The sequence below is a fragment of the Tamandua tetradactyla genome, chromosome 19 (assembly GCF_023851605.1).
Source record: "Tamandua tetradactyla isolate mTamTet1 chromosome 19, mTamTet1.pri, whole genome shotgun sequence".
NCBI classification, from domain to species: Eukaryota; Metazoa; Chordata; class Mammalia; order Pilosa; family Myrmecophagidae; genus Tamandua; species Tamandua tetradactyla.
The window spans coordinates 52,943,763-52,960,368 of NC_135345.1; the positions used below are offsets into that span (position 1 = coordinate 52,943,763).

Genomic DNA, 16,606 nt, shown 5'->3' on the forward strand with positions numbered 1-16,606 from the left:
CAAGGAAGGTGAAAGGGCAGTAAACTGATGCTCCCTCTCCCATTTAAACTTAACTCATTTAAACACAATCCCACGAGAATCTACAAATGATGGCTGGCTGCTAGGATTATATTGATAAATTTGCATCTGAAAGCATTTATTATGCCAGTGTCCAGTGACCTAACATCCATAATCAATTCCTTCTCCCCACCAAAAACACTTTAACACATCTTAAATCACACTCTACATCAAATCTCATCATTCCTTTGCTACAAAAAAAAAAAAAATTGCTCCAACATCTTCCCATTGTTATTAGCATAAAATACAAACTCTACCTGGGCCTCCTGCATGATCTGGTCCCAAGCCACTCTTATCTCAGTGCCCTCTGCTCCTATATCCATAAGTTCCATTTAACACTTCTGGGTCCTTGTATACATGCCAAGAACTTCTCTGTTCTACTTCCTACTCTGCACAAGCTGTTCTTTCTGCCTGCAGTACCAAACTCCATCCCAAATGTCCACTGATCAGGCAATCAAATGCCAGCTCTTTTTCTCTTCTTTTTGGGCCCCCTTCTGGTCCTACCCCAAACTCTTGGGGAGAGGTAGGACACTGTTTGAAAGGCTCTGCCTTCAGACTGCTTGGGTTCAAATCCCAGATCCGGCTCTAGCTGGCTGCTCTGTGACCTTGGACAAGTTTATTCAATATGTTTCAGTTTCCACACCTAAAATTGGGGGTTGATAAGAGATACTAAAAGGATTAAATTAGTTAACAAATGATAAGCACTTTGTAACAATAATGGAAGTTCTTGGGATTTTTTTTTTTTAGCCTATACTGCAATGGTATCCCACTGATTTGTTAGCCGAATTTCAGCCTGTCACCTAGAGGAAGACTTACGGTGTCCCACACCCACCCCTGGCCGAGCTGAGTCTAGTTAATGAACACTGTGAATGAATGAACAGAGAATTCGAAGAAAAGATGTTGATTTCCAGAGCTAGGATGGGCCATGGGTGTGAGCTTGATGAATAAGACGTGGACCTTGCTTCTCTTTAAGCTTCAGGTTTAGCGGGAGACACAAAATTGACTCATGTCGTTTTAGAAAAGGAAATCTTAAGGCCGTGGCCCAGCCCTAGGGCAAGTGTGAAGGTCTCCACAGAAAAGTCCCTGGGGAAGGCACATTGACCACAGGTTACGAAGATCAAGGCCTGGGAGGCGCCGGATGAATATTGCTCCCCAACCCTGTGGCTCTGAAAAGGATGCTCTGCACGAAGTCAGTTAGCATTCCAGTTACCCTAGAAGCCAGAAGGTACCCGCCAGACAAAGGGCAGCTGGCAGCCTTATGATCCCGCCCATCCACCACACCCTTCCCGGTGATTGGCTGACCACCTTCCCGAGCCCTCCCTCCCGCTTCGCCCCCGCCCAGAGCCTACCCACGATTGGCTGCCCAGTTCGTGGGCTCCTCCCGCCCCCAGCGTCCTGCACCATCCCGGGTCCGCGAGGCCGTGCAGATTCTTGTGTCACGCACGCGCCGTCCGGTTGGTCTCGCTAGGCTGCGCGTTAAGTGTGGATCGGGCCTCCGGCCCCTGTGGTGGGGTAGGCACCCGGCCGGCCATCGGGCCCCGGGTGGGGCTGGGCTCGCCCGGCATCCCCTCGAGCTTTGCCCGCCCGGAGCTCGGCTGCACCCGGCAGCCAGAACGGAGGGATAGCGCCGCTCGGGGGGCGGGCGGTCGTGCTCGTTCCGGGGCCGCATGAGGCACAGACGCCCCACGGAGCTGCGGGGAGGGTTCCCCGCGGACCGGCCAGGGCGCCGTAAGGAGCTTGCGCTTTGCTTTCCCAGGGGGGCACTCGCAGCTACTTTGTGGCAGGTTCCAGGCTAGCCCCCTGCCTGCGGACCTACCCCGCTGCCGACCGTGGGAGCACGGAGTTTCCCCAACCGTTTGCGGAGGTGCAGCGGCCTTATGTCTGAGCGCAGTTGAGTCTCCATCCTCCTCTCTGGGTTTTATGAAGATATAACTGAGAAGTTTGGATTTAAGGGATGATTATGAGTATTGACTCCTTATATAATTCTTTTTACTTTTTGGTATATTAAACAGAGGGAACTACCTGAAATCTTTGAAATGTAATCCAGCTGCCTTGATCTCTGATAACGAACAGACTTCTGTCTTGCACCCTTGGGACTGTAAAAATCTTGTGACTAATCTTCACATACCCAAGACCCTTCATTAGGGCTATCTTTAGTGATCACAAGTCTGAAAGTCGAAAAACTGGATAAATGGGTACACAAGTAAGGTAAGCAGTAGGACAGTCTTGGATAACACGTGTGAAGACCTAGAGCCCAGGCTTCCCTTCCATACAGAGTAAGTTGCTGCAGATAGCCGCCTGTGTAACCAGAACTGAAGTTAAATGTCAGCCGACTTCGTCAGGGAGGAAAGAATGTACAGATGGAATTGTAAACCACTTATCTTGTAAAGCATTAAAAACAACTTTCTCCTGATGTATATGGTGATAATACCCTGCTGAAATTCTGTTCTCATATCTTATGCAAATTTCTTGTTCTAAACCCTTATAAGCTGCCCCTTACACCCCTACTTTTGCAGAACATTACTTCCATTTTCCAGACTGCTGTCACCAGAGATTCTCTCCTGTTTTTAAGCCTTAATAAAACTCATGTCTGACTCGGTGCCCGGCATGTTCTTTGGTCTTGTGGCTGCCTTGACTCGAGCCCTCCAAGAACGGGGTTGGAATAACAGGGTAGTGTGGTGGATGTTTTGCATGCATCTTTTTAATTTTCACAACTCTGAGGCACATACTATTCTCCCATTTTACAGATGGGAGAACAAAATTTAGGTAGTGACTTGCTCAAGATCCCATCACATATAAGTGGTATGTCACGAAGAGCCCTCAACAGGAGCCGCCTCACTTGTAACTTCTGGTTCTTTGACCTCCAGAAAGTCATGTATTATTTCTTGAGATTTGGTATGCTGGTGTCACATTTAAGTATACATAAACAGATTGAGCAAGGTTGGGAAAGAGAACCCCATAGAGCTGTTAAGAATATGCACTCTTTATATATACTTACCTACTTTGAACCTAGAGAAATTTTACAGAACTTGACACAAAGGGAGCATCTCTGTCAACATTTGGATTTTTGATGTAAACAGCACGATGAAGTGTTAAAAAGGGATAATAACAGTAGTGTTTTTGTTAAATATGGAAGTATTAGAGGCATTTGAGAAAGTTTTCATAGGGGAAGGATCTTTGCACTATAGCAGTAGCTAAATAAATGCTAGAATAAGTTCTTGTAGATCAGCTCTAAATGTCTAGCAACTGGGACTTTGATTTTCACTTGTGATAGTCTGACAATTAACCTCATTTTTCCAAAGTGTTAAAAGTATTTAATACACACATGGTAGTCATTCTTAATGCTTATAACTTTTTCTGCTGTTGTTGTTCTTTTTAATGCTTATAACTTGCACTAGCCTATCTATATTTCTTCCTAACCTCATTATACTCTATAGTCCAGCCACAAAGGGAGTTTTTAAATTAATCCAATCAAATATTTGCATCCCTACTCTGAGTCAGACACTGCTAGAGGCAAGAGTAAAAACAAATTTACATTATAGTAGGAAAAAACATAACAAAATTAAAATATGTTGAATGGCTATCATTATTAGAGAAAAAAAAGGGAAGACAGAAAGTGCGTGTGTGTGCTTTGGGAGTGGAATAGATAGGGCTGGTGAGGAAAGGACTCGATACAGAAGTTCTGGAGGAACTGAGGGAGTTGTCATACCTATATGGGGAAGAGCACAGAAAAAGTACAATGGCCCTGAAGTACAGATGTGTTGAAATGTTTAGTATAAAAGCACAGAACCGGGTATAGAGCAACAGAGAAGTGAGCTCAGAGGGAGGAAGATTCTATGTATATGTAGGGGTAAGGCAGATGTTTTTGTAAAATAGCAACTTGTTTCTGGCCTCTTTGGCCTTTGAATGCAGTAACTGCCACCTGGAAAACTCCCTACCCATACATGTCCCAATTCTTCCCTAATTTCTCTGACCTTTCTTTCTTGATCATGGAGTTCTGTAGCACGCTCCAATGACCTCAGCACTTAGAACTGCACATTTTGTGTTTGCATGTTTTCTTGCTCACAGCCTGCAAGGTCTACAATATTAGGGATAAAGTCCATTTTGCATCCCACCATATTTCTAAGGTTTAGCAAGTGCCTGGTATATTGTAAGTTCTCAAATATTTGAGTCCTAAAGCCACCCTGACTATAATGTAATGAGCAGCATCATAATGAAATTGAACTTCCATAATTGTTCTGCATACATATATATGTACATCATTCAAGTAGGTGGCTTACAGCCACCTGTTGCTGCTTAGGCAGTGTTTTAGTTTGCTAATGCTGCCACAATGCACTATACCAGAAATGGAATGGATTTTGTACCAGGGATTTATTGAGTTATAAGTTACAATTCTAAGGAGAAGCTGCCCAACTGAGATATTTCAAATTTCACCTTTTTGCAGAATATATTAAGATACAGGAAAATTAATGGGCATTATGATTTTTTTTCAGTTATTCAACTTTATGTATTACCTTTAAAAACTACAGAAAATTCACTTCCCAGACCATGCACCAACATCCCCCCCCCCAAAAAAAAAATATAGCGCAGTTTTATGTTTAAAGAAAATTTGGACAGAAAGTACAACCCAATTATACCTCCCATACAGAGTGTTTCCCCTATTATTAACATCTAGTATAAGTGTGGTACATTTGTTAGAATTGATGAGTCAATTTTGATACAGTCTACTGTCTACATTAGGGTTCACTCTGTGTCATACAGTTCTAAGTAATATAATCCATTATTACATTATCAAACAGAACAATTCACTGCCCTAAAACTGTCCTGTGCTCCATCTTTTTACCCAACCTCCCTTCTCCCCAAATCCAAGGCAACCACTGAATTTTTTTTCTGCCTCTATAGATTTTGCCTTTTTAAAGAATGTCATGGAATCATACAGTATGTAGGCTTTTCAAACTGACTTCCTTCACTTAGCAATATGCCTTTAAGGTTCCTCTAAATCTTTTCATGACTTGATTTAGATAATTTGTTTGTTTATCCATTTACCTAGTTAAGAATATCTTGGTTGCCTCCAATGGTTGACAATTAAGAATAAAGCTGCAATAATATGTATAAGTTTTGTGTGGATATAGGTTTCACACTCATTTAAGTAAGTATTTAGCAGTGGGATTTCTGAACCATAGGGTAAGCCAATATTTTGCTTTCATTTGTCAATGAAGACATTGACAAATTGTCTTCCAAAGTGGCTATACCATTTTGCATTCCCGTGATGAGTTCCTGTTGCTTCAAATCTTTGCTAGCAACTGGTGTTGGTGTTTTGGATTTTAGTCATTCTAATAAATGTATAAAGTATTACCTTTAAAAATTTTTCAAGCTCTCATGGAAATTAGAAAATGTGTTCCAGAGCTATAAAAGGATGGTGCCTCAGAATTATCTTTGATTTACCAACAGCACTTGACAATTGATTACTTCCACATCCTTGATATATTTTCTGTACTTGGCTTTTGTATTAGTTACCTCTTGCTGATTCATGAATTACCCCAAAACCAAACAACTTAAAGACCAAACATATACTATCTTACACAGTTTTCCAGGATCAGGAATGTGGGAATACTTGAGCTGGGTGGTTTTGGCTCATGGTCTCTCAAGAAGCTTCAGTTGAGATTTACAGGGGCTGGAGGATCTGCTTCCAAGTTCACTCACCTGGTTGTTAGCATGAGACCAATTTCTTCTCACCTGGCTTCTCCCCTGAGCTGCTCACATGACAGCTTGCTTCCCCAGAGTGAGAGATCTAGCAGTATATCCACCACTCTCATTGCTTATGTCCAAATCTTGGAAGTGATATCTCAGCACTTCTGCTTTCCAGGACATCATACTATTAGATTTTCTCTTATATAACTGGTCTTCTCAGATTTCTTTACTCTTCCTCTAGTTAGGAAGTTATTGGTTAATCCAAGAGAGAGATGAGGACAGCTTGACTAGAATAACAGTAAAATTTTATCTTTATATTAGTACTTTTTAGTGGCATTAAAAAAAATCTTCCGATGTAATCAAGATGAATGAATCTTAAGTGAATTTTCTCATTTAACTGGACAAGATAGCCCTATCTGTATTCTTTCATTTTTACAAATTGCATAAGAATGAAAACTATGGGTAATATAAAGGTGATTAATATGAAGATGAAATATTTTCTAATCTTAAAAAATCTGCAGTTCAATTGCTGTGAAGCAAACAAGTGAAAAGTACATAGGGATGCACCCAACCACAGCTTATTGGTATTCTTGAAGAGAGCCATGGCCTCCAGTGTAAATAACTATGAGGACTCCTTAGGAAAGAATGCTGTGATTAGTTAGTAATGTGGAGGAGGAGGTGGTAGGTTGGTAGGACAAAGAAACATATAAGATAACTTATTCAAATGCCAAGGGAGAAAGAGAAATTGTGAGATAAAACAATCCTGGAGCCTTAACATGCTACAGCAAGTTGTTCTTACAGAACAAAGATACAAATGACATGACATAAAAGTGGTTCAGTGAAAACGGGCCAAGAAAAGTACATTTTCTAGCTGTCAAGATGAAAGGTGGAGTAAAACTATAAGTGTTAGTTGAAGCTTGACTGAAGATTCTAACAAATAATTTTCAAAATAAGCAGTTTCACAAACTGCTCTTCTCCACTGAGTTCTAGTGGTGGCTCTCTGACTTTTGACTGGAGGCCCAGGGTTGAACACAGACCCTCCTTCCACACTCCTGACCCTACCTTACTACACCAGTGCAGTTCTGTTTATACTTCAGTTTTCCAAATAACCACTTTCAGTAAAAAAAAAAAAAAGCGGTTTTGATAGTAAAAAGTTGGAAGTCTAGAGCTGCCTGGGAACAGTCATATCTGGCCGGACACCCAGCTTCCTTCCTGGATCCAGATCTCCTTTGCTGTCCCAGAGACACCATCAGATTCTCTCCCGGATCCTTTTCCTCCTTAACCTGGTTTTCTTTTTCCTTCCTCTTCCTGGCTCCCATCTCTCAACTCCATGTCTCTCTCCCCTAGTCCTGGTTCCATGGCTGACCATCACTGGCCAGCATCCCATCTGCCATCCTCCTGGCTCCTAACTATCCTTAACCCCAAAACCTGTGGTCAACAGGACCCTGTCATAGTCTTCTCACCAGACTCTCCTAAACTCCTTTCTTTCCTCTTTGCCAGCTCCTAAAAGTCCAGCTAATCTGCTTGACACCTGACCCTGCCATTCTTGACTGTTGACCTCCAAAATTCCTACCTCCTGAAACTGAGATCTCCCCCCAAACTTCCGACCACATTTTTGAGGCTCACTTCTACTTTCTTATGCCTGGGCCACTTCCGGTCACCTCTAACCCGCCATGGACTTCTTGCTGAGTGGCCTAGCAGCTCATGGGGCCCATGTGTTCACCAACCCCCTGGAGGTGGTAAAGACCAGAATGCAGTTGCAGAGAGAACTGCAGGCTCCCAGCACGTACAGCAGTATGACCAAACATCTTCCATACCTTTTTCACCACTGGCAAGGTAGACGGCTTCACCCCCCTGCAGAAAGGCCTGACCCCTGCCCTCATATACAAGTTCTTGATGAATGGCACTTGTCTGGGCACCTACAGCTGGCGGAAGCTAGAGGCTACTTGCACACTGCCGAAGGCACCCTCAGCCCTGTCCACAGTGCAGCAGCTGGGCCCTGACTGGGGTCCTGCGAGCCTACTTGGGTAGCCCCATCTACATGGTGAAGACACACCTACAGACATAGGCAGCTACAGAAATTGCCATAGGGCTCCAAAATAAGCATCAGAGCTGGAAGGTGGCTTTGGTAGCAGCTAAGGTGAGTGGGATTGTGGTGGTTCTTCTCATGACACCTTTGACATGGTCAGCACAAGGCTCTACAATCAGCCCAAAGACAATCAGGGCAAAGGCCCCATGTACTAGGGGATGCTGGATGCTCTGCTGCAGACAACTCAGACAGAGGGCATTTTTTGCATGTACAAGGATTTAGGTGCTGATTTCCACCTCGACCCCCATACCATCCTTTCTCTCTTCTTCTGGGACCAGCTACACTTCCTTATTACAAGTACACCAAATAATAACCACTCCCCCCACTCCATCTAACCAGCATTGCCTGGACACTTCTGCCTCCACTATCAGGTTGAGGTGACGAGGTGACATTTCATCCGTCCCAAGGGGAAAGTCAACCCTATCACACTCCTTGTCTATTTCCTCAGGGTTAAATGTCTATATAAGGGATAGTTTCTGTACTGGTTTGAAATGGTGTATGTACCCTAGAAAAGCCATGTTTTAATCCTAATTCCATTTGTAAAGGTAGCTGTTTTTTCTAATCTCTATTCAGTATTGTATGCTTGAAACTGTAATTAGATCATCTCCCTGGAGGTGTGATTTAATCAAGAGTGGTTGTCAAGATGGATTAGCTGGAGGTATATCTCCACCCATCTGGATGGGTCTTGATTAGTTTCTGAAGTCCTATAAAAGAGGAAACATTTTGGAGAATGAGAGAGATTCGGAGAGAGCAGAAAATGCTGTAGCACCGCGAAGCAGAGTCCACCAGCCAGTGACTTTTAGAGATGAAGAAGGAAAACGCCTCCTGGGGAGCTTCATGAAACAGGAAGCCAGGAAAGGAAGCTAGCTGATGATGCTGTGTTCGCCATGTGCCCTTCCAGATGAGAGAAGAACCCTGACCGTGTTCACTGTGTACCTTTCCAGATGAGACGGAAACTCTGACTGTGTTTGCCATGTGCCCTTCCACTTGAGAAAGAAACCCTGAACTTCATCGGCCTTCTTGAACCAAGGTATTTTTCCCTGGATGCCTTAGATTGGACACTTCTATAGACTTGTTTTAATTGGGACATTTTCTTGGCCTTAGAACTACAAACTAGCAACTTATTAAATTCCCCTTTTTAAAAGCCATTCCATTTCTGGTATATTGCATTCCAGCAGCTAGCAAACTAGAATAGTTTCCTTTCCTCCTTCCTTGGGGATGGCTCTCAGCCTCCTGTCCCCACACTCCTATATACTTTATACCCCTCTCTCAGAGCTGAACCAGTCACTTCAAAGTGCTTCCTCCCTATCTTCCATTGCTGGCCTTAGGTCCCTCCTGCTCCCATGCAGAGCTTAAATGCCCCCCTCCAAAATCAAAGAGAATTGGGGGTACCCAGGTGTCCTGCTAGATGCAAAGGCACAGAGATTATATTGGTTATAAAGCAAGTTTATTTCTGCAGGAAAAAAAAAAGTTTGAAGTCCACTGGATTAAGTATTGGCAGGTGAAAGTAACAGGCTGTTTTCTACCAGGGGAGGAACACTGGGGAGAAAACAAGGAATTTACGGTAGTTCATAGAGTTTAGAACTTAAAACTAATGAGATTCTAAAGCTTCATTGTCCTATATGATAGACATTTAGTCACATGTGGCTATTTGAACTTAATTAAAATAAAGTAAGATTAAACATTCAGTTCCTCAGTTGAATTAGCTGCATTTCAAATGCTCAACAGAAAAATGTGACTAGGAGCTATTGTATTAAGACAATACAGATAGAAAACATTTCCAATGCAGAAAGTTTTATTCATAACACTACTTTAAACTTTTATGGTGCAACCACTTTGTTTTACAGAAAAGAACCTGTCAAAACCTAGAGAGAACATGGTAGGCAGAATGCTGGTACCTCCTTTCCTTTTTTGGAAAATGAGTCTTTGCAGATGTGATCATATTAAGAACTCTGAGACAAGGACGATTATCCTGGATTATCCAGGTGGGCCCTAAATGCAATCACAGTGCTCCTATTAAAGAGAGGCTGTTAGTTTCCAGACTGCTAAGACAAATTCCACACAATGGGTTGACTCACCCTTTCTCCGAGGAATTCAAAATTTATTACTATGGGAAGGAACAGCACATGATTCAACTGGTTCCTTAAAGTGCATGAATTAAACTAATGGATGAAATATCTGAAATTCTTTTTCTTGCATTATTTTCTATGTTTATCAAAATTCCTTTAATGTGAAACCATTTTTCACCTATTATTACCTCTGAATAAGAGTACCTTATCTATATCAACTCTTAAATGAATTGCTTATGCTTGTAATACTGTTTCAGAAAAACTACCAATTGACTTGACCATAATGTGTTTGACACTATATGTTGCCCTGTGAATATTCAAGGCAATGTGTTGAATGAATGCTATTAGAGCTGAAGCTTAGGCTATGATGAGCTTCACTCAGACAGTTTACATGTGGAAAATGTGAAGGACAAAACTGAGTTTCAAATACCCAAGGGTCCCAATCAAGCAATAGCTCTTGCAAGTCTCTAGACGGGAAGCATCGGGAAGGCAGAGGCTAGTTGCATCCTCTACCTTCTACCAGTGGACAATAACCCCTCAGATGTTAAGCCCTAAATGAGCAAGGACCCTGTCAATTTTGCCCCCCGTTCATAACCTCAGCTTCTAGCACATATCTAGGCACGCGGTACATGCTCAGTAAATATTTGTAAATAAACAACAACTGCAAAAAACTCAATCCCTAGTTGATGAAAAGATTGTATGTTGGGTTACTAGTTGCAGTAGTGCATTTTAAACCTCTTCTCAAGCTATGGAAATCTCATTCTTCAGATGAAAGAAGTTAGGATAAAAACTGAACCCTATTTTTCTGTTTCATACCATATCCCAGACCTAAATGGTTTATACATAAAAATTTGTTTAAAGTTGGCATTTAGATTATATAAAGAACAGAAAATACTGTGAGCTTCTGACCAAAATCGGACCCTGATTTTCTGGGATGGTGCAAAGTGAAAGGGAAGAAGCTAAGTGTATTTTTACTTAAACTACTCACCATTCCTTACAGCCTCCTCCATTTCTTTCTCCCTGACAGACTTGAACATCTGTTTCCAACATCTGAGCCCAACATCTGAGCTCAATTTCCCACTACAAAAAGAAGTTTCATTATTTCAATCTGAATACTTTTCCTTAAAAATGGCCACTCTCCTATTACTCCTTTTTGAGATGTTTCCATCTAGAGTAACATTAATCTCTAGCTCTGGAAAACCAAATCAATAGGCCAAGCCCTCAATTTTGGGGTTTGCCCCTATGAAACTTATCCCTGCAAAGGATAGGCTAAGCCTACTTAAAATTAGGCCTAACAGTCACCCCCAGAAAACCTCTTTTATTGCTCAGATGTGGCTTCTCTCTCTCTCTCAACCAACACGGCAAGTGAACTCACTGCCTTCCCCCATCTCTATGTGGGACATGACTTCCAGGGGTGTAAACCTCCCTGGTAATGTGGGACAGAAATCCTAGAATGAACTGGAACTCAGCATCAAGGGATTGAGAAAACTTTCTCGATGAAAAGGGGGAAGAAAGAAATGAGACAAAATAAAGTGTCAGTGGCTGAGAGATTTCAAACAGAGTCGAGAGGTTATACTGGAGGTCATTTTTAAGCATTATATAGATATCCCCTTTTTAGTTTTGTGGTGTACTAGAGTGGCTAGAGGGAAGTACCTGAAACTGTAGAACTGTGTTCCAGTAGCCATGTTTCTGAAGATGACTGTATAATGATACAGCTTTCAAAATTTGACTGTGATTGTGAAAACCTTGTGTCTGACCCTCCTTTTATCTATAATATGGACAGATGAGTAAAAAATATGGATAAGAAATAAATAATAATAGGGGGAACAAAGGTTAAAATAAATTGGGTAGATTGAAATACTAGTGGTCAATGAGAGGGAGGGGTAAGGGGTATGGCATGTATGAGTTTTATTTTCTTTTGTTTTTTTTTTTTGTTTTTCACATGGGCAGGCACTAGGAAATGTATGAGATTTTTCTATTCTCCTTCTTTTGCTGGAGAGATGTAAATGTTCAAAAAAATGATCATGGTGATGAATATGCAACTATGTGATGATACTGTAAGCCAATGATTGTAGCCATGTCAAGAATGCTTGTATGAAGCAGTGTGGACAACCAAAGCTATAGGCTGAGCCCCCAGTCTTGGGGGTTGTTCATATGAAACTTAACCCCACAAAGGATAGGTCAAGTCTACTTAAAATTTAGACCTAAGTGTCACCCCCAAGAGAGCCTCTTTTGTTGCTCAGATGTGGCCTCTCTCTCCAGCCAACACGACCAGCAGTCTCACCACCCTCCGCTTCTCTGCGTGGGACATGATTCCCAGGGTTGTGGACTTTGCTGGCAACGTGGGACAGAGATCCTGGAATGAGCTGAGACTCAGCACCAAGGGACTGAGAGAACCTTCTCGACAAAAAGGGGGAAGAGTGAAATAAGACTAAGTATCAATGGCTGAGAGATTCCAGAGTTGAGAGATTATCCTGGAGGTTATTCTTATGCATTAAGTAGATATTACCTTGTTGTTCAAGATGTAGTGGAGAGGCTGGAGGGAACTGCCTGAAAATGTAGAACTGTGTTCCAGTAGCCATGTTTCTTGATGATGATTGAACAATGATATAGCTTTCACAATGTGACTCTGTGATTGGGAAAACCTTGTGTCTGATGCTCCTTTTATCTACCATATCAACAGACGAGTAGAACATATGGAATAAAAATAAATAATAGGGGGAACAAATGTTAAAATAAATTTAGTTTGAAATGCTAGTGATAAATGAAAGCGAGGGGTAAGGGGTATGGTATGTTAATCTTTTTTTTTCTGTTATCGCTTTATTTCTTTTTCTAAATCGATGCAAATGTTCTAAGAAATGATGAATATGCAACTAGGTGATGATATTAAGAATTACTGATTACATATGTAGAATGGAATGATATGTTAATGTTTTTGTTTGTTTGTTGCTAATTCTTTTTAATTAATAAAAAAAAGAATGCTTGTATGTCAAGAACGTTTGTATGTCTGTTTGTTGTTTACAGTAAAAATATTAAAAAAAAAATCTCTAGCTCTCTTTTGAAGGTTTAACTGCCCAGTCTGCAGTTATTAACCAGATGAGTTCACTTTGGAGAAATAAAAGTAGAAATATTCTCTTGTTTAGCTACTTACTCTGAAGTAACAAGTTGCCAAGGTTCCTAATTAACTTCTAGCTCCATGCTCTCTACATTGTTACATTCAAATCTACAGATTTCAGAACTCTGCTTAAATCACATATCTATGAAGCCAATAAAAAATGTCTGAAAAAGTTCAGCTTACTTTAGTTTTGGCCTAAAATTCCTCTAGGACCAATGAGACAAAACAAAACAGCAGGATTGTGCCCTGAATATACACACAAGTTGCAGGCCTCTTCCCATCCCACCTCCACCCCCCGTTTTGATGTGGGCTTCACAGAAACATTAACCAATACCATGAGATACAATCTTCCCAGCAACTTTCCTCATGTGCAAGATTTCCTTCAGAATGAGTCTGTTTCTTAGTCTAAATTTAACCCTTCAGCCATTTCTCTCACCCTTAACTGGCTATGTGAGTAAACAAATTTCTGACCCTCTCAATGTGTTCACAGGTTCCATGGGTGACTAGATGACTACTTTGAGCATCATCATAGATATCATCCCCACCCTCTTTAAACCTTTTGTGCCAGTCAAAACTCTTGCTCTTGACATTACTTCATTACCATAAAGTATTTTTAATATATCCAGTGTCTTGCTTGCAGATTTATTTAACTTTACACAAGGTTTAATATGAATTTGTTGCCCTAAATAATTTTTATCACTCATTTTCATGATGACAAAAAGAATCATTCTATTCACATCTAACAAATTTAGCAGGCCAACCTTGAAAGCACTGCTCTGGCCAATATGGCATACCAATACCAATACTATATGTATATTTTTGCTTGCAATAAGGTATATCATACAGCAGCAAAAATAGTTCCTTGTCTGATTTCACAAGCCACACATGAAAGATTAGTCCTGAACACACCTTGACAATTCCAAGAGAAGCCTGCAAATTGTCTTTGGAGAAGTTGATAGAGGTTTCAGCATCATACCATCTCAGCTTGAATGCCTTCTATTTTCAACCTACAAAAGGGGAGAAAATAAATCAGCATTTTATCACTTGTCAAATTGATAGCTGAAATGAACTAGTGCAGGCAGCATTTACCCAGAAAAAAAAGAATTTAAGATAAAAAAAAAAACCTATAATTATGTAAGCTGCCAATTTTTTGGCTGCATATTTAGAATGAGCTAATTTGAAATTAGTTTTTCTATTGATATTGAAAGAGGCTGCAATGTGTTGTGCTCTCACACAGGATACCAAAAGAGTTAGCTTCTAAATACAAAACAAGAGAATGGATGCTATTGTCTTCACAGTCTACACAATACCATATGTGTGGCTGGGTCCCCAGGAATTTTAACATCTCAGTACTGGTTTCTACAGTTTCATCCTGCACATACTACTAAGTGTGTAGAGTTTAAACAAACATACTCATGTTGAAAATTATCATCTTGAAAGCTTTGAACACGAATTTCTTTCTTTAGTTCTCAGATCTAAGTCTGAAAATTTTCACAAATTGATTTACAAAACAGGCACTGAACACAATGTTTTCTAATGACTGCTTGTGACTCGAGATTGTACCTATTGATGAGTTTTCAAATCTCAGCTCTACCTTTCCGTTTGAGCCTCTCACAGCACCACTATACCTAAGGGTGTAAAGATTCACATACCTGCCCTACAGAGCTAAGCATTCGCTTTCCAATTCCACAATAGTATGCAACTTGAGGGCGGGGATTAGGAAAAACAGTGCTTTCCTTTCAGTGAAAATACAGACTCAAGACTCAAAACTTACGTTTTTAAGGTAATTTAATTTTTTGTTGTTTGTCAGGTGCAAAAATTCAATACAAAATGACGTTTCTTTACTGGAGGAATCTGCATTACAACTGTGGGTAGCGAATACGGCGGATTTAAGCCTTCGCACTAGAAACGAACTTTAAAATATAAATGTGACCTTATCCAAATAAACCATCTGTAAATAAGGAGAAAAAGCACGGGCTAGGGAAACAGAAGCCGACCATCTAACTAGGTCGGCTAATTCCCATAAACCTGGTCTCGTACTGTACTGTACGCACGGAGAGCTGTGTGACTCTGACCACGCGTTCACTCACCCACTGTTTTTAATTAAAATATCCCTTTCAATACTGCAAACTCTTCAACCCAGACGGAGTGAGAGTCAGTACCTTGCAGGGCCTGATGAGGTCGCGAACGCGCGTTATTAACGCGGCCTCCTCCTGCCAAAGGGCAGCCGGGCGGCTCTGACCCCGACTGTGCGCACCTGCGAAGGCGCTGGCTGGGGAGCGCGAGGCAGAGCCCGCGCTGCAGCCGCGCCTTACCTCGGCCGGGGGCACCGCGGGTTCGAGGAGAGGAGGCTCCCTGCCTACGACTCCTCCACTCCCGGGCGGCGCCCACCACCCTCAGCTCAAGGCCGGGAGCAGGTGGAGGATCCCGGCAGCAGTGGGCACCGGAAGCGGGGAAACAATCACAACCGGGCGACCCGGGATAGAAGACCGGAGTTTGCCAGGCACCAACGCGAGAATTCTGATTCACCCCCACAGGCCGCGAGAACCCGGCGAGGCGCGTCCGCCAGTTACCGCACGGGGGCGGGATGAGAGTACGCAATTGGCTAAGGGCGGGGAAGCTCGTCTGCCATTGGTAGCTTTTCCCTTCCCAACCCCGCCCCTTCGGCCTGAATCACAGGTACCCTGAGTGGCCCTGTCTCTCAGCTGAGAAAGTAGAAAAGCGAAGAAATCTAAACTAGTCCTCGGCTTTTCTTCTCAGTACTCCGGCCATCTGAATAGGGTCTTGGGAATTTACCCGTGGCATCTAGGCCCATTTCACGCCCAGATTCTAACACTTTCTCAGTCCGAACCCTGTCCTTCTACCTTGTGCCCCACCCTCAGCCAGTTGTGGGAAGGGAGGTTTGTTTTTTTAACCTATGATTGGGAAAAGATAGAGTCTTTCTAGTCTAGATACCACATATCTTTGCTCCGCCTAGTATACAGTGAGCTTTGATTCTTTTGGACCAATCATTTTAACCTCTTTTGATGATTCATTGTCAGGTTTTTTCTCTAAATATCATCTATAGCTTGTCCTTTTTCATTTCTATTGCCCTTACCTTAGTTCAACCCTTTGTAATTGCTTGCCTTGGATTACTTCGACAAACAGCTTCTTAACTCCTCTCTTCCTTCCTCCTGCAACTTATCCTCTACAAAGCTGAGGATTAATCTTCCTTGTAATGTAAATCTGATCATGTCTTTCAAATCTGATCATGTCTCGCAAATGCATCTCAACTCTCTCAAATATTAAATCCCTCTGTTGACCCCTTATTGCCTGTAAGTTGTGGTAGAGACCGCTTTTCATTGAAATAGAAGATGCCTACTGAGTAGCACCTGTAGTAAATGCAGTTTGCTTAATTTTCGCAAACTGATCAGGTCCGTACAATTAGTTCAAGAAAGAGAAGATAGCCAGCACCCTAGAAGTGTTTCCTTCCAGTCACTCACTCTACACCCCCCACCTGCTCTGGTTAAACACTATCCTAATTTCTGACAGCATAGTATCCTTGAGTTAATACATTGTGTAAGTAGAACCATTGTGGTGTGTACT

The 16,606-nt window shown here is 41.9% G+C and overlaps 1 long non-coding RNA gene and 1 pseudogene across 1 annotated transcript in view; one reads left to right on the top strand and one right to left on the bottom strand.

Moving 5' to 3' along the window:
- Window positions 1-15,559, bottom strand: part of LOC143663239 (uncharacterized) — a 31,615-nt gene extending 16,056 nt beyond the window's left edge. Inside the window, exons 1-3 of the long non-coding RNA XR_013165878.1 lie at window positions 15,184-15,559; window positions 13,931-14,028; window positions 12,416-12,574 (exon numbers count right to left, since the gene is read on the bottom strand). This is a non-coding gene — a long non-coding RNA (uncharacterized LOC143663239). The remainder of the gene's footprint in view (window positions 1-12,415; window positions 12,575-13,930; window positions 14,029-15,183) is intronic.
- On the top strand, window positions 7,422-8,147 carry LOC143663237 (solute carrier family 25 member 35 pseudogene; annotated as a pseudogene).
- Window positions 15,560-16,606: the final 1,047 nt, after the last annotated feature.